At 38.2% G+C, this 23732-nt stretch overlaps 1 protein-coding gene and 1 pseudogene across 1 annotated transcript in view; both read left to right on the top strand.

Moving 5' to 3' along the window:
• Positions 1-23732, top strand: part of LOC144306209 (uncharacterized) — an 87914-nt gene that overhangs the window by 28159 nt on the left and 36023 nt on the right. The window lies entirely within an intron of this gene.
• On the top strand, positions 14037-15559 carry LOC144305791 (large ribosomal subunit protein uL16-like; annotated as a pseudogene).

Here is a 23732-nt window from a genome sequence, read left to right as displayed (position 1 = left end):
AGTTAACCTACAGTGTTATATTAGTTTCAGGTGTACAATATAGTAATTTATCAATTCTATACATTACTCAGTGCTCATCTTGATACTCTTAATCCTTTACACCTATTACACTCATCCCCCTACCCAACTCCCCTCTGGTAGCCATTAGTTCTTTGTACTTAAAAATCTGTGGGTTTTTTTGTGTCTTTTTTTCTTTATTTGTTTTCTTTCTTAAATTACACATGAGTGAAATCTCATATTTGCTATTTGTCTTTCTCTGACTTCCTTAATTTAGCATTATACTCTTTAGATGCATCAATGTTGTTGTAAATGACAAGATTTCATTCTTTAAAATTGTGGCGGAGTAATATTCCATTATAAATATATATACACACCACTTCTTTTTATCCAATCATTTATCCACAGACACTTGGGTTGCTTCCGTGTCTTGGCTATCGTAAATAATCCGGCCTATATTGTAAATATAAGTGTGCATACATCTTTTCAAAGTGTTTTCATTTTCTTTGGGTAAATACCCAGTAGTGGAACTACTGGAGCATATGATAATTCTATTTTTAATTTTTTGAGGAAACTTCATACCGTTTTCCACAGTGGCTAATACTTTGCATTCCTACCAACAGTGTGTGATTGATCCTTTTCCTCCATATCTTTGCCAACACTTGTTGATTCTTGTGTTTTGATTCTAACTATTCTGATAAATGTGAGGTAGTATCTCACTGTAGTTTTGATTTGCACTTCCCTGATGATGAATTATGTTGAGCATCTTTTCCTGCGTCTGTTGGCAATATATGTGTTGTCTTTGAAGAAATGTCTGTTTGTGTCTTCTGCCTATTTTTTAACTGGCTGATTTGGGGGTTTTGGGGGTTGAGTTGTATAAGTTCTTCATATATTTTATGAATAGTAATCTTCATCAGATATGTCATTTGCAAATATGTTCTCCCATTTAGTAGGTTGCCCTGTAATTTGGTTTATTGTTTCCTTTGCTGTGCAGAAGCGTCTTATTTTGATGTAGTCCCACTGGTTTATTTTTGCTTTTGTTTCTCTTGCCTCAGGAGACCTATCTAGAAAAATGTTGTTATAGCCAATGTCAGAGAAATTATTGCATGTTCTTTCTTCCAGGATTTTTATGATTTTAGATCTTACATTTAGGTCTTTAATCCATTTTGAGTCTATATTTGTGTATGGTGAAAGAAAGTGAGCCAGTTTCATTGTTTTGCATGTCATTGTCCAGTTTTTCTTACACCATTTGGTGAAGAGACTTTTTCTCATTGTAAATTGACTCCTTTGTTGAAGATTAATTGCATATATACTTATGGGTTTATTTCTAGGCTCTCTGTTCTATTGATCTGTATCTTTTTTTGTGCCATTCTTTTTTAGTAACTATAGTTTTATAATACAACTTGAAGTCTAGGATTATGATATCTATAGTTTTGCCCTTTTTCAAGATTGGTTTGGCTATTCTGGGTCTTTTGTGGTTCCATACAAATTTTAGGATTATGTGTTTTAGTTCTGTATTTTGACAGGGATTGAATTAAATCTGAAGATTGCTTTGGGAAGTATGGACGTTTTATCAATATTTGTTCTTATAATTCATGAGCATGGAATATCTATTTGGGTCATCTTCACTTATTCCTTCATCAGTGTTTTACAGTTTTCAGAGTAGAGGTCTTTCAGCTCCTTGGTGAAGTTAATTCTTAGGTATTTAATTCTTTTGGTACAATTGTAAATAGGATTGTTTTCTTAATTTCTCTTTATTCTTTTCTTAAAGGTTTATTTATTTATTTATTTTAGAAAGAGACTGTGTGTGTGTTGGTGGGGAGGGGCAGAGAGAGAGTGAGATATAAGCAGACTCCCCATTGGGCACAAAGCTCTGTGTAAGGGGTCGATCCCAGGACCCTGAGATCATGACCTGAGCAAAAACCAAGAGTTGGACACTTAACTGACTGAGCCACCCAGGCACCCCAATTTCTCTTTCTGGTACTTCATTATTAGTTTATAGAAATGCAACAGATTTCCATGTATTGACTTTGTATCCTATAACATTACCAAATTCTATCAGTCCTAGTAGTTTCTTTTTGACGGAGTCTTTAGGGTTTTCTGTATATAGTATCATATCATTTGCAAATAGTGGAAGTTTTCCTTCTTCCTTACCAATTTGGATGCCTTTTATTTCTTTTTCTTGTCTAATTGCTGTGGCTAGGACGTCTCGTACTATATTGAGTAAAAGTGGAGATCCTTGTTTTGTTCCTGATCTTAGGGGAAAAGCTCCATTTTTCACCTTTGAGTATGATGTTACCTATGGGTTTTTCACATACGGCCTTAATTATGTTCAGTTATGTTTTCTCTAAACCTACTATAATGAGGGTTTTTTTTTTTTTATCATGAGTGGATGTTGTACTTTGTCAAATGCTTTTTCTACATTCATTGAAATGATCGTATGGTTTTATCCTTTCTCTCATTGATGTATCATGTTGATTGATTTGAAATATTGAACCATCTTTGCATCCCAGAAATAAATCATACTTGATTGTTGAGAATGATTATTTTTAAGGTCTTGCTGGATTCAGCTTGCTAAATTTTGCTGAGTATACAAATATTTTTGTATCTATGTTAATCTATTTTTTAAAATATTTTATTTATTTATGAGAGACACACAGAGAGAGAGGCAGAGACACAGGCAGAGGAAGAAGCAGGCTCCCTGTGAGGAGTCTGTTGTGGAACTTGATCCCAGGACCCAGGGATCATGACCTGAGCCAAAGGCAGATGCTCAACCACTGAGCCACCCAGATATCCCTCATCTATTGATAGATATGTATTTATTGCCATTTTGTTACTTGTTTTGTAGTTGTTTTTCTGGTTTTTCTCTGATCTTTTTTCTCATGTTCTCTTTCATGGTTTGTTGGCTTTCTTTAGTGATATATTCCTTTCTCTTTATTCCTTGCATTTCTATTACTGGTTTTTGATCTGTGCTTACCATTTGGTTTTTATATAACACCTTTTGTATATAGCAGTCAATATTAAGTTGATGATTGCTTTAATGGGAACCCTTTCTTTATTCTTTCCCCTCCCCATTTTAGGATATGGTATCATATTTCACATCTTTTTATTTGTGAATCACTTGATAGATTTTCACAGATATATTTATTTTTACTACTTTTGTGCTTCTAACTTTTTATACTTACTTATAGTCTCTCCACTTAAAGAGTTCCTTTTAATAATTTTTGTAGGGCTGGTTTAGTGATCATGAAGTCCTTTAGTTTTTGTCTGAGAAATTCTGTATCTGCCCTTCTATTCTGAATGATAGTCTTATTGGATAGAATATTGTTGGCTGCAGATTTTTCCCACTTAGCACTTTGAATATATCATGCCATTTTCTTCTGACTTGCAAAACTTCTCCTGAAAAATCCACTGATAGCCTTACAGGGTTTTCCTTGTATATAACAGTCTTCTGCTTCTTTAAAACAAATTTGTTTTATCACTATTTTTTGCCATTTTAACTATTGTATGTCTTGTCATGGTCCTCCTTGGGTTGATTTTGTTGGAGGAGACCTGTGCCTCCTGAACCTAGATTTGTGTTTCCTTCCCCAGATTGAGGAATTTTTCAGGAATTACTCCTTCAATAAATTTTTGGTCCCCTTTTCTCTCTCTTCTTCTGAGATCCCTATAATACCAATGTTATTATGCTTGATGGGGTCACTGAGTTCTCTAAGTCTCTTCTCATTTTGTATAATTCCTTTTTCTCTCATTTGCTCAACTTCATTACTTTCCATTATTCTGTTTTCTAGGTCATTAATTAGTTCCTCTGCTTCCTCTGCCATTCCATCAAGTGTATTTTTAATTTCATCAATTTTATTCTTCATCACTAGGTTTTTTTTTTTTTTTTTTTTTTAGATTTTATTTATTCATGAGAGACAGAGAGAGAGGCAGAGACACAGGCAGAGGGAGAAGCAGGCTCCATTCAGGGAGCCTGATGTGGGACTCAATCCCGGGTCTCCAGGATCACACCTTGGGCTGAAGGCAGCGCTAAACTGCTGAGCCACCCCAGCTGCCCACAAGTTATTTTTTATCTCTTTGTAATGGTCTCACTGATGTCCTCCACTCTTTTCCCAAGTCCACTGAGTATCTTACGATCATTACTTTAAAATTCTCTATTTGGCATGTTACTTATGTCTGTTTCACTTAGGTCTTTTGCTGTGGTTTTGTTCTCTTCCTTTATTTGGGAAATATTCCTCTCTCTCTCCACTTTGTTTATCTCTCTGTTTCTTTGTGTTAGGAAAGTCAGCTATGTTGACTGCTCTTGAATGTAATGGCTTTATGAAGAAGAGGTCCTGTAGTGCCCTGCAGTTCAGTGTCCCTTATCTCCCAGGACCTGGTGCTTCAGGGCTTCAGGGAGTGTCTCCTATTTGTGTTGCCTGTGCCCTGCTATTGAGTCCTGGACACTTTCTCTTTTTTCCAATCCAGTTGTCTTCAGTGGTTCTCTTTGCCTGTTGTGGGCAGTGTTTGGTCCCCAGCCAGGTGAAGCACATTTTGAAATCCTTCAAATGGTCTGCTTGGGAAATAAAGATTGTGTTGCCAGAATGGGGATCCTATAAAACAACATGAGATGAAGTGTTGGTGGGGCTTGTGCTGGTCTTCTGGGGGAGGGACTTGTGGCGCCAGAACTGAGGTAAGTGTGATTGGGAAGGGTGGATCTGCTGAAGTGCTGGGCCAGCACTTGCTTAACTTAAGCAAGTTAAGTAGTGAATGTTTGCACTGTGCTGGTTCCCGCAGGTGGCTGTGTGTTTATGCTGGGGGATGGGGAAGGAAAATGGTGCCCACCAGCTCCTTTGTTCCTGGAGGGGTCTCCCCATGATCCCTGTTTCTTTGGGTCATGCTCTGAGATGAGTAAGTAACTCTCCCTTCCATCTGCCCTAGACATTTTTCAAACTGTTGCTTCCATGCTGTATCTCTGCTGGCTTTTTGACATGAGGTCTCTTTAAGAGTGAGAACTCCACTTCTTAACACCATCTCAGCTCTCCCAGAGCAGAACCCACCAATTTAAAAAAAATTCAATTCTTTAATTCCCACTGGTTGTAAGAACTCATGAGATTTGGCCCCTCTTGTTTTCAAATCCAGATATTATGGGGATTCATCTTTTCTATATAGTCCCCCCAGTGTCATAGTCCATTTTTCTTCCTTCTCTGCACCGTTGGCTCTCTCTCCACTGTGAATGCCCATGGTCTGTTTCACTTCCAAACTGTATCTTCCCCCTTACTTCTTTGGTGCACTCTCTTCTCTATCTTTAGTTGTGGGATCTGTTCTGGCAGTCTTTTCTGGGTCACCTGTTCTGGCAGTCTTTTCACATCACCTATGCTGATGTGAGGGTTACTAGTTGTATCTGTGGGATGAGATGAACATATGGTCTTTCTACTTTCCACCTTTCTACCTCCTCCCATCCATCTAGTGTATGTTTTATTTTAGTTATTAAGTTATTCATCTCTGATTGATTCTTTTATGTCTTCCCTTTGTTGAGGGTCTCACTGAGGTTCTACACTCTTTTCTCAAGTCCAGTGAGTATCTTTATAACCTTTACTTTAAATTCTCTATCAGAAAAAATAAATAAATAAATAAATAAATAAATAAATAAATAAATAAATAAATAAATTCTCTATCAGGCATATTACTTATCTCCATTTTGTTTAGTTCTCTTGCTATGATTTTGTCCTATTCCTTTATTTGGGACATGTTTCTCTGTTTCTTCATTTTGTCTGTCTGTTTCTATATGTTAGGAATGTTTGCTATGTCTTCCACAGCAGTGGAAGTGTCCCCTGTTCCCTAGAACCTGGTGCTTCCGGAATGTCTCTTGTGTGTGTTGCATGCACCCTACTGTTGTGGCTGAGCTGCTTTTGCCTTCAGTCCTGTTGTCTGCAATGGCTTTCTTTTTACCTGTTGTGGGGAGCATTGGGTCTCTGTGTTGTTGGTGGGCTAGTCTTGGGTTCGAGTTGAGTTAGACTAGGCATTTGCCTGAGATGTAGTAGCATTAAACTGGAGGGAGTTTTTCCTGTGTTGTGCCCTAAGAAACTTTTGTTGGTGGGTGCAGCCTGCAGTCAGACCATGAGTCTACCCCCAACCCACTGGTAGGGCCTTAGTCGGACTGGTGTGTGTGTGATTATCTTCCCCTCTCCCCACTGTAGGAGTTACTTTAGGGTAGTGCTGGCCCCTTTCAAAGCTGCTTGCACTCTGCCAGACTGATGGCACCACTTTGGATCAGCTCCAGATGGGACCAAGACATGCCAGTTTGGAGGGGGCAGACCTGCAGAAGTACACAGGGCAGGGTGAGTGGTGTTGGCAATTTAGGTGGAGTGTTGTTATTTGATGAGTTCCCACAGTGTCTATGTGTCTAGGCTGATGGTGGGGGTGGAGAGAAATGGCAATTTCCAGCAAATTTTTTTCCTGGAGAAGGCTCTCAAAGATCCTTGACCCTCTAGCACATGCTCTGAGATTAGTGAACACATTCTCCTCTTGTATACCCCGGGCATTTTTTCAAAGTACTGCTCCTTTGCTGTATCTCCATGGGGTTGTTTTTTGTGCTGTCTTTTTAAGAGCAGAGACTCAGTTTCCTCTCACCCTCTCTGCTCTCCCAGACCTGAGCCTGCTGATTTTGAGTTCCAGGTATTAAACTCCATTGATTATAAGAACTTGTGAAATTCACCTCCACTGGTTTTCAAAGCTAAATGTTATGGAGATTTATCTTCCCCCTGCAGGCTCTCCATGTCTGGGATGCCTGGGGTATCTCTTTCCCCTCTCCATGCTCATGGCATCCTTCCTTCCTATAGATAGTCCTACAGGTCCATTTGGTTCCCCAGTATATTTCTGCCCTTCCTGCCCTCTTTACTGTGGCCCCTTTTCTAAGTCTAGCTGTGGAGAGTCTGGTCTGCCAGTCTTGGGGTTGTTTTCTGGGTTCTTTACACTGATGTGGGTGTTATCTAGTATCTGTGGCGCAAGGTAAGCTTAGGACCCTCCTGCTGTGCCATTTCTTCCAGAAGCCTTCCATATATATAAATATTAAGAAGCACTTTCAGAAATAATTCCTGGTTCTCTCTGGATTGTGATATTCAACTCTGGCCTCAGTTAACAAGTAGGTAGGACTGTGGATGCTCCAGGTCTACGTGAGACCGATTCAGACACAATTTCCAGGCATGAGGCTCTCGTATCGGTTATTAAACACACTCATCCGGTAATTTTAATGGCAGCAAAGATTGATGTACATGGTACCAGGGAGTTGGATTCCAGGAAAATTTACTTTAAGTTCATTTAGTTTCTTAGCCTCTCAAGAGGCATTTGGGAGTGTGTTTTGGGTTTTAGTAGTTTTTTATGTCTCCTGGACAGGCAAACAGGTGGCTGGCATCTGCAGGTGGTAGGCAGGGCTATGCAATTATAAAAATGCTGGGAGTGGCAAAAGCTCCCATAAAGAGTCTACCAGTATCTTTCCTGTCTTCCCTTCTGCCTCTAGTATCATGGGGGTCCTCATGGGCATTTGGAAGCTTGGACATGCTGTGTAACCCCTCATCTCTGTTCTGCTGTGCAATATGGTGTCTTCTTTTAGTACATTAAAGGAACCTTTGTCTACCAGCATCTTTCTGTCACTTGCTTACTGCCAACCTCATAATAATCCTGCAAGTCTACTCTCACAGATAAAGTATTTTAACCATTAGAACTGTGGTAGAATGAGATTTTCTCCCCTTTAATGACTCTTTTACTTCTCTTTCTTACCCCTGGAGGACATGGGAGCCTGCTAAGAGTAAGAAGTCAGTTGTTAACACAATATATTTATGTTTTATGAGAATTAAACTATTTAAACTATAAATTATTTATGAGAGGGAGCTAATAATAGCAAAAAGACTTGTTTATCCTTATAAATATTCTACTCTGAAGAATCTGACTTTATTTCGTATGATGGATTACACATACATGCCTTCCAGACAACATGGGCATAAGTAACAATATTGAAGGTTTTTATGAAAGCAATAGTGATTTGTTGGCTAAATATTTGAAATAATTATTTCCATTTTTAACACATAATTCTTAAAAATAACTTTTAGTCTCAGAATAACTTCCATGGTACATATTTATTGAAAGAAAATCAGAAAATACAATTAAGTAGGAAAAAATGAAACAATTATAATCTAGAAAAAAATGGCCTGCTAGAAGCATCTTTATAAAGGAACATTTGCACACGTAATTATTGACAAGTTCTTTGTACCAGGCCTCAACTAATTTCTTTCTTTATATAAAGGATGGGATGACCACTGTAGACAGTACTCCCTGTTTTCCCCCATTACCACATCATCTGGCTATCATTGGGGTTTAGCAAATGAGAAGCCCTTCATGAGTTTGGAGGCAGGAAGAAAGGGGAAGCTGGGGTTTTTATCTCCCTCTCTGTGCCTTGAAGCAACAGCTCCTCCAGTTTCCGTGTGACAGGGCTGTTAATGTCCTAGTTTCTATCAACTGACATTGGCCTTTGGGCTGTACTATCACCACTTTTCCCTTTGTCCTTCTAGTATAGGGTCTGGATAGTGGCTTCCTGCTCTTGCTAATCTGTCATCTCATCGTCCTGTGATTTCTCAGCTCTTTCATCTCCTGCATATCCAGTTCTCTGATTTAAATCCCCACCATTTTACACGCTAGTGTGGTTCTTGTGCACCTGGCTGGATGCTGATGGATGCAGGCTGATAGTAATATAAAAAGAAAATTTACATTCATCTAGGAGGTATCAGAATTGAATGCTGTATTTCATCACAACTGGTTCTGTTTGAAGTTGATTAAAGCCTATGACTTTTGACCCTTACTGGAACTAATTGAAGACACTGATCAGTGAGCTGTGGTGCTTATTGTTGCCAACTCTTTACAGGCAGCAGAGTTGTTCCATCCTATCCAGAGAACTAATTTTCAATGCTAAATTAGTATATGTATTGTGAAAACTTATTATTTTTTTTTTTTTTTTAGCATTTAAAACACCTCACTCTCCTCAATCAGCACACTGCTCAGTGATTTCTTTACTACTTTAGGATCCCTCACATGGTTAAGATTATAGACACAACTTGGTTTTTTATTTTTTTCTTTTTAAGCTCTGTAATCTTTGTTTTATTGTTTGACACTAAAATACTCTATTACAAGATACTTTTTCCTCTGCACAATATTTTATGACTTGTCAAATGTATTTGTAATGTTTCAATGCCATAATTTCTGCAACATTGGTAAACATTGAGTTTGTTTCCACATTTTTTGCTTGCTGTGATTAACACCTTAACAGTTAAATATCTGAAACTATTTTCAATTATTCAAGTTGGAAACTTTTTGAGCAACTCTTCACTAAAGGCTTCAAATGACTTCTCAGTTGAGATGCAAGCTACAGAGAAAGCCACACACAGCAGAGAATAACAGGGAGTCAGAGTCACAATGTCAACTCTGAAATCTCATCTTCGACACTTCTACTCATGCAAGTCAAGACTGTCTTACTTATAAAGACAGGTTGAATGAAGTTTTCTGTTATTTCTTGCTCAAAGCATCCTAATTTGTAGAGTAAATTAGCAAAATAAGTACTAGAGTAAGTGTTATGAATTCTAATGTTTAAAAATAAGAGAAAGAAAACAAGAAAAACCTAAGTGACTATGTCTGCCAATTTTCAACAGTTTTCTGACACACACAAAAAAACCTAGAGACACACTGATTCAGAATAGATATATCTATTTTTAAGAAGAGTGGTTCCAGCATAGATGTTTGTTGATATTTTTATTTATGTTGACAAATAAGATGGAAGTGAAATAGCTTTGATGTATTTTAGAGCTTCATTGGTTCATCAAAGAGATAAGAGACTTTTTGCTGACTTGGGTTATAGTTGTAGAATACTGCAAGGATATTTCCTCAATTTGTGTGTGTGTGTGTGTGTGTGTGTGTGTTCTTTACAATGTGATGGCTACAGTGCATTATATGCCTTTAAATTTGATATATGTTAACATTTCATCTATCATGTTAAATCCAGATCTCAGGTTAGCAAACCACAGCCTTTGGGCTCCATTTCACTCTTCCTGTTTTTGTAAAAAAGCTTTATAGAAACATAGCTGTGTCACTGATTTACTTATTGTGTGTGGCTGCTTTCTCACTACCACAGTTGTGTTGAATAGTTGTGACAGAGATCATGGGCTGCAAAGCCTAAAATACCTACTATCTGACCTTTTACAGAAAATATTTGCCAAATCTTGGTCTGGACGGTCAACAAAAGAATAAATCAAACCCTGATTTACCTAGTAGGACAGCTGAAGTCAATAGCCACATCTCCCGTCTCCTGGTTGGTGTACTTCCATTGTCCCATACCAGCAGCCTCTGCCTCTCCCTGACATGTTGTCCCTTCTTATGCTGATCAGCTGACACTGGTCAAATATGGGAATTTGGAGAAAGAAGGGGAAACATTTTTCAACTCCAAGTTAGTCTGTTTAAAAGGCATTTGCTTTAATAGCTAGTCCAGTGTTCCAAGTGCTGATTTTACTATTTTATCTCTGATTTCATACTTTTATAAATAAAATATTTCTTATTCATATCTCTTTACTGCTTTCTGAATAAATAATTACAAACTTTTTAGTTGGCTGTGAGCCATGCTACAGCATGGCCCAACAAGACTTGCAAAGATTTAGGATTTAAACAAGAATGTTATTGTGAAGCTATACGTAATCAGAGATCTTTGGGCTATTGAAGCCACAGGTAGTTTGCTGCCACTGGAGAGGCCAATGACTGAGACTTGGCTTTAGTAATCCCAGCATGTCTCATCTGCATAGAATTACCAGCGATGCTTGTTAAAATGTAGATTTTACACATAAAATGTAAATTTACACAGGCTCACTGAATCAGAACTTGTGGGACATGAGGCCTGTAAACTTCTAGCAAGTATGTTTGATCAAATATTAAGAAATTATTGTGACCTTCCATGAGACATTGAACTGTCTTTGGACTTCATTTGTAAAATGAAGGGCTTGGGTTCTATGATTTTATGCAATATGTTAAGATTGGTTGTTCTCTTGTAGTGCAGGAGACTCTAATGTGAAGGAGGCAAGAGTGATAATTATGCCTTTAACTCTGTTGTTTGTTGGGATCCCTGGGTGGCGCAGCGGTTTAGCGCCTGCCTTTGGCCCAGGGCGCGATCCTGGAGACCCGGGATCGAATCCCATATCGGGCTCCTGGTGCATGGAGTCTGCTTCTCTCTCTGCCTATGTCTCCGCCTCTCTCTCTCTCTGTGTGACTATCATAAATAAATAAAAATTAAAAAAAAACTCTGTTGTTTGTTTAAAAATACATGCACACAGGGCACCTGGGTGGCACAGTCAGGTAAGAGGCTGACTCTTGATTTCAGCTCAGGTCATGATCTTAGGGTCCTTGGATCGAGCCCCTGTGTCGGGCTCCATACTTAGTACAGAATCTGCTTCAGGATTCTCTCTCTCCCCTCTGTTTGCTCACTCTCTTCCTCTTGCTCATGAAGAAATAAATCTTTTTTTTTTTTTAAATACCCATATCCCTTTGTGCTGTAAGCATTCAAACAGAGGCATTTCTCTTGCCATGTATTTTTGGCAATGGAAAGCATTTGTGGCGGGCTACTATTTATACCCAGCCTATTGGGCATCAAATGGAACATCCAGACATGTTCTGGAAAATAAGATCTTCCCTGCACCTGGTGCATTAGCTGAGGGAACAGTGGGAAGGCCTCATGGGGTTCTATAAAGATGGAGTGTGCTGACAGGTGCTTCAGATGTTGTGCTCAAGGTTGTCACAGTGAACCCTGCAGGTGGCCTGCTTTAACTGCACCAGGGGAAGATCCTTACAAAAGATTTCTGCTGCCAATGATGAGTCAGATTGGTGGCATGGGAAATAACACAGAGACTCTCACCTTGTGTTTACTGACCAATTTCTACTCTTTTTTCCCCCCTATGGGAACTTCACAAGTTTCTCGGTGGCCAAAAGTTTGGTGGTTTCTATAAATACTTCAAGGTCAGAGAGAGTAGAAAGGTATCCACAAATTAATGTCATGGTAGCTGAGAAGCAAAAGTTGAACTACATAATGACATTATGTTCCTGTTGTAATATTTCCAAATAGATTAAATTGCCTCTTAATGTCTTTGTAGTACAATGTGGGTCATCTTGTCAAGTCATCTTTTATAGAACATTTAATTTATATGTTTCACTTTTTGCTGCTTAGGCCTGTACAACCTCCTCTTCTATCCCGGCTGTTTTCCTGGATATTTTAGCAGGAACACCTTAACTCAGATATGACAAAACTTCTGTCTGCCTGCCAATGGAAAATCAGTTGCCACAAGGAAGACATGTGGTAGAGGAAAGCAGGAAAGAACTTGGACTCCTAGATTGCTCTTAAATTACTGCCAGCTTGCACTCAAACTTTTCCAGACACAGACTATGGAAAAGACTTGGTGTGTGTTCTTGCCGATGAGCATTTCACAACATAGTCTCCGCGTACCACGCCTGCATCCATGCAGATTGAAGCAAAGTCTGGTGGCCAATGGTTAATAGGCCACCACCTACCTCTCCTCCGGTCACATGAATACTTCTCTGTGCTCTCTTCATTAAGATTCAGAGAATTCAAGATGAAGATAGAATGAATCCTGAGACCCTAAAAAGGAAAAAACTTCCAGATAGAAAAAAACTTCCTAAAGTAGTGTTAAAATTAGGAGCAGTTTCTAAATCATAATCTCTAAAACAAACTAGGTACATTAGTTTGCTAGGGCTGCCATAACAAAATACCACAGACTAAATGGCTTAGCAACAGGAATTTTCCTCACAGTTGTGGAACCTGTGAGGTCCACAACTGAGGTGTCAGGTTTGGAGTTTCCTGCAGCCTCTCTCCTCAACTTGCAGATGAATGCTTGCCTACTCACTGTGTCCTTACATGGTCTTTTCTCTGTGCATAGTGCATCCGTGGTCTTCTCTTTTGGGGTGTTCAAATTTCCTCCTCTTATAAGGACACCCTTTAGATGGAATTAAAGCCCAGTCTATCTGCCTTACATTAACTTAATCACTTCTGTAAAGGCACAATCTCCAAATATAGTCACATTTAGAGGTAGTGGAGGTTAGGGCTCCAACAAATAAATTTTGGGGGACACAATTTAGCTCATTACACCAACTCAGATTAATAGAAATTCATGAAAAGGTTTAGCACAGAAAAATTTTAATTTTCTAATAATACCTGATTTTTTTTTTTTAGCTTTGCTAATAAGCCAAATCTGCAAGATTAGAAAAATAAGCTTGTTATGAAAAAAAAATTTTTTTTACCCTGGTCCCATGGGGCTGCATTTGTTGACAGATGTCACCTTTACCCCTTTGGTTCAATGAGTTTCCTTTTTACAGCTTTCCTAGAATAATTGGAAGTGATGCCCTTGCATCCAGTAAATGTTCTTTTGTCTCACCTCAGCTGTCCTTTCCTGTGGTTACACCTTAACACCACATTCATGGTGTGACTTCATCCACATCATGAAAGAACACTGCTGAAATCTTTTTTTTTTTTTTATTTTTATTTATGATAGTCACAGAGAGAGAGAGGCGCAGAGACACAGGCAGAGGGAGAAGCAGGCTCCATGCACCGGGAGCCCGATGTGGGATTCGATCCCGGGTCTCCAGGATCGCGCCCTGGGCCAAAGGCAGGCGCCAAACCGCTGCGCCACCCAGGGATCCCTTTACTCCTTGCATTCACTAGTCAATTGTAGGCATCCCTTTCAGCAGTTCTTTGACCTCATGAGGCCTTTAGCCCATTGACCTTATCTCATTAACAATCTTCCCTCTCCCGGGTCTTCTCTTCCTTTCCCATCCAACTTAAGATTCTAAGATCCATCACTACAATTACCTTCTTTCCCTTTCTCCCTCCAGGGTTGATAGGGTATAGTCCTGGTGAAACCAAGTCCTACAGCTTCCCCCCTAGCAGCTGTAGAAAAGTACAATTTTTTTCGATTGCTCTCACGTCAGAGTCCTAGCGTGTGATTGAATAATCCTCCTCACCTAAGATGCTCATGTCTCAAAGCAGATTCACAGAAGGTGATGTGATGACCAAGGCAGAAGCCGAGTAGGAGGTGTGACAATGGAAACAGAGGTCAGAGAGAGAGAGAGAGATTTGATGCTACACTACTGGCTTTGAAGGTGGGGGAAGGGAATCATGATCAAAGAATGTAGGCAGCCTCTAGAAGCCGAAAAATGCAAGGAAATAGATTTTCTCCTATAGCTTCCAGAAGGAGTGTGGCCTTGGTGATACCTTGATTTTAGCCCAGTGAACTCCATTTCAGAGTTCTGACTTCTAGCATTTAAGATAATAAATTTGTGTTGTCCTAAGCTACCAAGTAATTGGTAATTTGTTAAAGCAGCAATAAGAAACCAATATAAACCTCAAATGGCCCCTGAACACTGTGTCACATTTGTACCTCCCAGTGTGCTTGCTTTCCTATTCTCCAAAATAGGAGCTCTTTCTACCCTAGCAGCTAACATTGCCTTGTATTTCATTGAGAGCCTGACTCCTATTATGATCAATATATGTATTTACTTGCTCAACTACTTATATAAAATCAATATCCCAACTACATTGCTACCTCCTTGATCCTGTCACATCTTTGGCCTCTGGCCATGCCGATATCTTCAAGGAAAAGAGAACGAAGAGAAAGAGAAAAATCAACATCCTATTTTCCAATGTTAGCTGACTCTCTGTGCTATGACGTATCTGTAGTTTGTAAACTGAAGCTTCTTTATATTTATACCCAAAGAACTACTCCTGCTTTAATATTTAAAACTTGTTTTTTTTTTAAAAAAAATAAAATTATAGCCCAAATAACTGGTGGTTTTGTGTAAAGGAATTCCTTCCCAAACAAAGACATTACAAAAAATGTGGATATAACCTCTTCTCTCCCTTTGGGCCCCCACAGATGTGTTACCATGTCTAGTGTTACCAATATTGTAAGAACAAATCATATCCAAAGTCCCCCTTCTGCAGAGATGTCCCTGATGCCAAGAGCTACATCTTTAACCTGAGATGGAAGAAGGCAGAAGTGAATGATTGCCCACACCATGGCCATGTGGTGTCAGGTGAATATCAGCAGCTCTCTTTTGAAGCCCTGGAGGCTTCCTTTGTCTGTGTCAACAAGTACACGGTGAAAAGTTATGGTAAATATGGCTTTCACATCCAAGTTCGGCTCCACCCCTTCTACGTCATCCATATCAAGATGTTGTGCTGGAACTGATGGGCTACAAAGAGGTATGTGAGGTGCCTTCAGAAAGCCCTATGGTACAGTGGCCAGCATCCATATTGACCAAGTCATTATGTCCATCCATATTAAGCTGCAGAACAAGGAATATGTAGTTGAGGCCCTATACAGGACCAAGTTCAAGTTCCCTGGTCACTAGAAAATGACATCACTGAGAAGTAAGCCTTTACTAAGTATAATGTTGATGAATTTGAAGACAGGGTAGCTGAAAAGTGACTCATCCCAAATACATCCCTAATCATGGCCTCCTAGACAAATGGCAGGTGCTGGACTCATGAGAACCTTAACACTACCCCCTGCTTATTCATGCCTACTGATAAATCCTATTTCTTATAAAAAAAAAATAGGTATAACCAAAGACCAATCAGTGACTTGAACTTTTTACCATAATGATAAGCATAAGCCAATACTATACCTATGCTTGTTACCTTAATTCTGGGTTTTATGATTACTTTTAATCATAACTTAAAAAATGTATTATGAATTTTTATGCATAGAGAGTATATAAATGCATGTATGTAGTTTTAAAAGGAGTAGATCAACACACATGTACATATATGTGTGTGTGTATATCTCTATCTCTATACATATCTGTTTATTGTATATGTATATTGAGAGAGAAACTTCCAAGATCCCTGTGTTTCTTCCTCATGGCAACCTTACTTTTGTCCAAGTTAATCACAGTCCTGAAATTTGGGTTAATGTTTTCCTTGCTTTTCTTTATAGTTTTACTACTTGTACAAAATGTGACCATACATCTAGTTTATCCGAGACAATCTTAGTTTGAGAATGTTGTCCCTGAGTAATTATTAACGATATTTCTTTTTACTCTCAAACACCCTATTTTGGATGATCTAAGTTGTATATGGACACAGACTTTATGTATAGATTGCTATTCAGTGGGTTACTTATTTTTGAAGCTGAGTGGCAAAGTGAAAATCTAATTTTATAAGAAAAATACCTTGTTGCCATAGTTAGATGAAGGCTCCCAGAGAGCCTTGAGGTCATAATTGGGCTTCAGTGTGTATGGAATTTCATAAGGGGATCTTTTGGAGAAGTTGATGACAAAGTAGTGAATAACTTTTGAGGAACACATGGCTCACCATTATTTAGGCATTTAATGAGTATAATGTGTGTCAGGTTAATTACACTTTTAGATCCTCTTTTAAAATTATTTTAAATATTTATTAAAGAATGATATGTATACCATAAAGTACATGTATCTTAAGTATATACCTGAGGAATTTTAATAACATATTTCTGTAACCAAAACCTAGATCAAGATATGGAGCACATCTAGCCCCAGAAGAGTCCCTCAATGCTTCTTCCCACTCAAAGATGACTACTATTCTCATGTTTATCAGCAGTGATTGTTTTCATCGGTTTTTGAAATTCATATAAGTAAAATTGATACTCCTTTGTCTAGCTACTTTTGCTCATTGGTTATGTCTGTAAGATTCATTTATTAGATATCAGTTCTAATATCTCTTTCTTGCTATGCAGTATTCTATTGTATGATTACACCACAATTTTTTAATCTATTCTACTGTTGATGGACTTTCTAGCATTTCCCAGTTTACGCTTATAAATGATATAAATGAGTACCAATTTCAGTATATCACCAGCAATATACAAGAATTCCAGTTATTCTGTGTCTTCGTTTTATTTTGTATTGTTAGTCTTTTAATTTCAACCATTCTTATAAATTTTTCAACAGTGATATCTGAAAAGCCCCATGAATTATAAAATGCCTAAGGGAATTAGTTACAATAAAATGCATTCCTCAAATGTCACTAGTCATATTAGCAATTTTTTAAAAAAATTACAATTTCAGAAATTTTGATCAAAATTTTAATGAGATTTATAAAGATATTCACTATAAAGGAAGAATGAGTTGGCTGAGTTTGAACTGTAACTTACTCTTTTTTATTTTATTTTTATTTTTTTTTAACTTACTCTTTTTTTGTAAGATTATGTTAATCTATGGGTGGAGTTATATACCTTATACCCTCAAGGTTCATGTCTTGAAGCTCTAATCTCCATGTAACAGTATTTGAAGCTAGAACCTTTTGAAGATATTTAGGCTTAGATAGATCATGAGGGCAGAGCCTTTATGATATGATTAGTTCCCTGGGTTTGTTTTCTTTATAAAGGTTTTATTTATTTAAGAGAGAGTGCTTATGTGATGGAGAAGAGAGCATGGGCAGAGGGAGAAGCAGACTCCCTGTGGGTCAGGCAGCTGACTCAGGATTTGATCCTAGGACCCTGGGACCACGACCTGAGCTGAAGGCAGATGCTTAACTGACTAAGCCACCAAGGTGCCCCAGTTTAGTGTTCTTATAAGAAGAGACACCAGAGGGCTTGCTCTCCCTCCCTCTATGTCATGTGAGAACACAGTGAGCAGACAGTCAGGAACAGGGCTCTCCTCTGTAACTGAATCTGCTGGTGCCTTGATCTTGGACTTCCCAGCCTCCAGAACTCTAAGAAATGTGTTTTTTAAGGCACTCAATTTGTAGTATTTTGTTATAGCAGTCCAAACTAATACTTTAAAAACTGATATTCTGGCTCAGTCAGTTATGTGTCTGCCTTTGGCTCGGATCCTGATCCCAGGATCCTGGGATTGAGTCTTGCATCTGGCTCCCTGCTTGGTGGGAGCCTGCTTCTCCCTCTCCCTCTGCCTGTGACTCATCCTGTTTGTGCTCTCTGTCAAATAAATAAATAAAATATTCTTAAAACCCCCACACATGGAAAACCTGAATACTCTACACACATGACTTCATATAAGATTTCGCATAGAGAAATATGTTTAGAATTTTTTCTCATCTATCAGGTGTAATTATTTCCAAATGACCTATCATTAACAGGAATGTAAAGAAGCACTTCTTTTTCCAATTTCTTGATTATGCTGAATTCTACTTGGCCATAGACAAAAAGGTGACTCCATAGTATTTAAATGTGGGCCAAGAGAAGATAATATGTGTGGATCTGTGACAGATCCTTAGGCCAAGGAGTCCATCTCAGGGAGAGAAATGTAAATGATAGTTGACTGTGGAAAAATAAATACTAATGATTTTAGAAAAGAAAAAAGTTGGAGAAAAATTGGGAGACAATCAGTTTCATGATTGTCTTGCAGAAAACTCATTTAGCAAAATCTTGAGAGTGAATTCAAGAGAGCTCACAATGGCTGTGAGCCCAATGAAAAGATACTATTTCTGTGGGATCAGATTAAACTCGTTCCTATTTCAGTGCAAATTCCTAAATGGGAAACTAAGAGGATTTCTATTTGAGGCATCGAGTACTGGCAATGCAAACTGAACTAATCTCAAGAGGAATAACTATAGAAAATAATTCTGAAAAATAATTTATTTCCTTGCTGAAAAGATGTGCTGAAAGAGAGAACCCGCCTTTGATTAGGGATAGAAATGGAAAATGTAGAGAAGGGTGCAGGAGATAATTATATTGTTTAAGTCAAGACCACTGTAATTAACATAGCACACCATAGTAACATAGTCTACCATATGCCAAGTGTTGTGCAATGTAATAGAGTATATGTGTTTAGAATCATTAAATGATTAATTCAGGTGCTTAGAAGTACTTGAGCATGTGTACCTCATTCCCTGGGAGACCTGCATTCATCCTCAAAGTCGGACATACCTGGGCCCATTTGTAATACTTGTGAGGGTACTGATCGGGCATTGATTGACATGAGCGGTCAAGTTGCTGAGGTTAGCATTGATTGTCTCTCAAGGGTACTGCTTCATATGTTTATTCAAATAAGCAAAACATAGGTAAAGTGTCCTAGATGTGAGCATTGACTACTCACATCCCCTCTGTACGAATAGTAGTCATGAATGAGCAGGGGATTTTTACATTGATGGATTATCAAAAAGCACATTATTAGCAAGTAGCTGGTATTAGAAACTGTTAGGGTAAGGACCCCCAATTATTCCATTATAGGCTTTTATACCTATAATTCATTAGTTACCTATTCAAAGAATTCATTGAGCCAATCCTCACTGAGCCCCTCCTGGTTACTGTGTTGAGGGTCAAGGATACAGAGATCCATGAGAAGTGTTGTTTCTGGAGGAGATCAGAGTCTAATGGTAGCATCCATGCAGCAGATAATTATTGTCTAATGTGGTAAGTTCTTACACAAAATAAAAGTGGAAGTGGAACTGCGGAGGAGGAAGTGACCAATTTACCCAGGATATCAGAAAAGAATTTATATAGGAAGGGATATTTTGGTCTTAAAAGATGAAGAATCTGATTATGTTAGTGGAGCCACTGAGTTAAAAAGACCACAGCATGTCCAACGAATTTTCTGGCATGGAGTCAAGGAGTAGGAGATGAGTTGATCTGAAAACAATGGTCAAAGATGATGGGACTGAGGCTGGGCACATTCAGATGCACAGGTGAACATGGTGCTTGATTCTTTTTTTTTTTTTAAAGCATCTTTGTTAAAGATGAGCAGAGTCTGTACTCAGAGTTCTCAAATAATGAACATTTTTTTTTGAAGTGCATTAGCCTAATCGACTGTTAGGAGTTAACTAAAATTTGTTGTGAATTTTAGAAAACGGTTATAGTTAGTCCCCTTTTCCACCTCTTGATTCTTACCTCCTAGATACAAAATTTAGGGAAAGGATAAATTATGTTATTGGCATGCTTCTAGACTCAGGCAGAGTTACATTCACATTTTAATTCAAAATAGGAGAAAGCGTACTTTTAAATCTGATACTTGCTTACATTAAAGTTTAATAAGTATATATCAATTCCCATTGATGTATAAATATATTCTAAACAAGTTCAGGGCTATAGCACAATTTTTAGTCTGGAATAAAAGACAGATACACGTGTTTCAAGTCTAAAATAAAAAGAGCAATGATGGAAACATAAAGGCAACCATTAGGCCATGATGTATAAATAATCTAAGGTGGGTTGTTATTGGCCATGAGTTGGCTGGCAATTATTCTCTCATTTTTTGTTTATCTGAGAATGTCTTAAAATTTCTCCTTCCTTTTGAAGAATAGTTGTGAAGGTGGACAGGTCTTTTTCTTTCAGCACTTTGAATGTCACCTCATTTCTTTCTGGCCTCAATGGCTTTTGACCAGAAGTCAGCTCTTAATCTCGTTGAGCATCTTTGTATATAAGGAAGGAATCACTTTTCTCTTGCTACTTTCAGGATTCTCTTTGTTTTTTGGGGAGTTTGAGTATAATGTGCATAGGATATCTTTTTTTTTCAAGATTTTATTTATTCATGAGAGAGAGGGAGTGAGAGAGAGAGAGAGGGAGGGAGAGGCAGAGACACAGGCAGAGGGAGAAGCAGGCTCCATGCAGGGAGCCCGACGTGGGACTCGATCCCAGGACTCCAGAATCATGCACTGGGCTGAAGGCAGGCACTAAACCTCTGAGCCACCCAGGGATTCCCCCCACCCCCTTTTTAAAAATTTTTATTTTTTTACTTTTTTATTTTTTTGGATATCTTTTAATTTAATTCTACTTGGGTTTGTTAAGCATCTTAGATGTGGATATTGATAGTGTTCATCAAATTTGGGCACTTTTGGACTATTATTTCTCCAAGTATTCTCCTTTTCTCCTTCTGGGCTCTCATTATACAGACATTGATATATTTGATAATGACCCATAGATCTCTGAAGCTCTATTTATTTTTCTTTATCCTTTTTCATTTCTGTCCATCAGGTTGAATAATCTTATTTAACCTGACTTAAAATTTTCAGATTCTTTCTTCTGTCACTTCAAATGTGCTGTTGAGGCTCTCTACCGAATTTTTCATTTTAGCTATCACCCTTTCAACCCCAGAATTTTTACTTGATTTTTCCTTATTCTTTATTCTCTATTTGATAAAATATTGTTCTCATACTTTCCTTTCGTATTTTAAACACGGTTTCCTTTAGTTTTTAAAAAAATATTTATAATAGGAGATTTAAAGTGTTTGTCTAGTAAGCCCAATGCCCGAATCTTATCAGGGACAGCTTTTATTGACTTGGTTTTCCTGTATGTGGGCTATAATTTCCTGAAGTGTGTGTGTGTGTGTGTGTGTGAGTTTATGTGTGTTAATGCCTGTTTTATAAATTTTTTTTTTGTGGAAAATGGAGCACTTAATATAACGTGACCCTAAAAATCAGATTGTCACCCTTTCCTTTTGTTATACTGTTTGCTTGTTTAGTTACTTTCTTAGGTTAATTCTGTGGTCTGTATTCTTGGTCATTTGCAGCCACTGAAATCTCTGGTTGATTTTCTTAGTGGTCAGCTAAGGAGGAGACAGAGATTTAAGTTCCTTGAGACAGAAAGTCAGCCTTTGCTGAGGAACTCTGAATGTGCATTGGGGCATAAAGTCAGTACTTCAGTAGGCAGTTTACAACTCTGTCCTAACCTTTACTTCCTGCTTATGAATAGCCTCAAAGTATGTCAGATTGAAAGATTAGGGTCTTCTCAAGCCTTTCCTGGGCATGCACATAGCTCCTGAGTGTGGATATGACCTTCTAGAATCCCAGAAATATATAGAAGTTTTCCAGAGCTTGCTGTGGATATTTCATTCCCTAATTTTTCCTTACAAGTCTTGTGGTCATCTTCTTGTTCTTCCAAACTGGACATGCTGCCTGGGAAGCTGTGATGTTTTATCAAGTACCTTAGGGATAGAGCCTCTCTCATAGGCCAAACAAGACCAGCCTTGAAGATGAAGCTTTTCCGTGTGCTTCCAGATAAGTCAAATCATGACAGTTTTCTGGGGATGAGGCTATTGAGGAGGTTCAAGTACGGTCTCCTCCTGCCAGTGGCTGCTAGGCTGTTGGTGCTTACAGCTGTTGTAAATACCAACAACCAACAGCCTAGGCTATGGTTTCTCAAGGGTATCATAGAGCTGGCAAGAGGCAGACAGGATTAATGCAAGTTAAAGTGCCACAAAACCCACAGTTCATTCTGAGATTCAGCCATTTTTCTTGAATAAAACTCCTTGGATTGTTGCAAGTCTTTAGTTAATTTCCAGAGTTCTGAATAAGTTTTGATAATTTTTGCCAGTGTTCTCATTGTGTTTAGAGAATAGCAGATTTTCAGGAGGTTCTTACTCTACCATTCTGGAAGTCATCCATCAGGCTGTAACCTTTAACTAGGTTTTACTATGTTTGGATATAATCAAAAGGCAGTTTAGACAGACAAAAACATGTACAAATGCTAACTGGGTGGGATGACTTTCAGATTACATAGATCCAGACTTCTTCTACTAGGAAGTCTTACCAGGACTCACAAGCTTAGCTTTAGTATAAATATGGTTTTTCCCCAGCCTGTTTCCACGTAGTTGGTAATGGCTTGATTCCTATTACCAGGAAAACAACAGAATTTATCTTTTACTTATAGGTTTATTACAAATAGCCAAGAGGCAAGGAATGGGTAAGAAATTTTTGCCCCCACCAAAGTCCAAGAGTTTCCTCTCTTGCTTCTGGAACTACTTTTTCTCAAGTGATTGATAGTGGGAAATCCACTGCCTTCAAGGAAATGCCCAACCATACTTGCAGGAATATGATTGTGGCCTCATACTCTGGCCTCAATAAGTTAATTATCTCAGAACATAATGCTCTGAAATTGGTGTATCACTCAAAGTCTGGGTTGTCTCATATGAAATAGCACAAGGATAACATTAATAGCCTGTTCCTGCTTGAGAGTCATCAGGTTCTGTCCAGTTTCTTTTGCGTCCTTTTTCCAAGTTGACTTGAAGAAGCCTCTTCCCAGGTTTCTTGGTTTTACCTCCTCATCTCGTCTAAGAGTTTCTGCCCAAACAAGAATACAACTTCCTCACATAAACCAAGGGCAATTTTTAGGCAGACTGCACACTAAATTTCAAAGGAAAACATTTTTCTCAGCTCCTTTGGCTGCCCAACAAAACAACAGTATCTGCAGAGACCCCATCCAGCTTATAGCAGAAATCCAACTGCTAGTTGCTCGTTCATTAATGCCAGCATAAGGGTTTATGGGGCTTCAGACTTGTCCCCCAAAGAGAGTGGATTCATTTTGTTCTTTATTTGTATGGGTAAGTGTGGTCATTCAGTTGTAAGAACAAAGAAATTAGCACGTCTCAGAAGAGAATAAGTTACTATATCTTGTAAGATGAAATATTTTTGTAGATTTTAAATGTCAGTTTTCAGTTTCTTTACATCTTCTATCCATAAGAATTTTAAAGTTCTTAAGGATCTGGTTTTTAAAAGAAATTTTTTTCTTTTTGCAAATGCGCTATTTTCGAAAAGTTAATCTAAACACACACAAACACAAGAAGCAGGGTAACCCTTGGTTGAAAATAAAATACTGAGGAATTTGTGTTGCCTCAAATCACAAAGACAACTATTTGTAAAACTGTGATTTAGTGGGGGGAAAAAAAGAAACCACCATCTCTCTTGCTTCTATTTGGAGGGAATTTAGTTTCCCTATGATTATAAATTCTAG

The sequence above is a fragment of the Canis aureus genome, chromosome 36, assembly GCF_053574225.1.
Source record: "Canis aureus isolate CA01 chromosome 36, VMU_Caureus_v.1.0, whole genome shotgun sequence".
Taxonomy (NCBI): Eukaryota; Metazoa; Chordata; class Mammalia; order Carnivora; family Canidae; genus Canis; species Canis aureus.
This window is presented reverse-complemented; position numbering and strand designations above follow the sequence as displayed.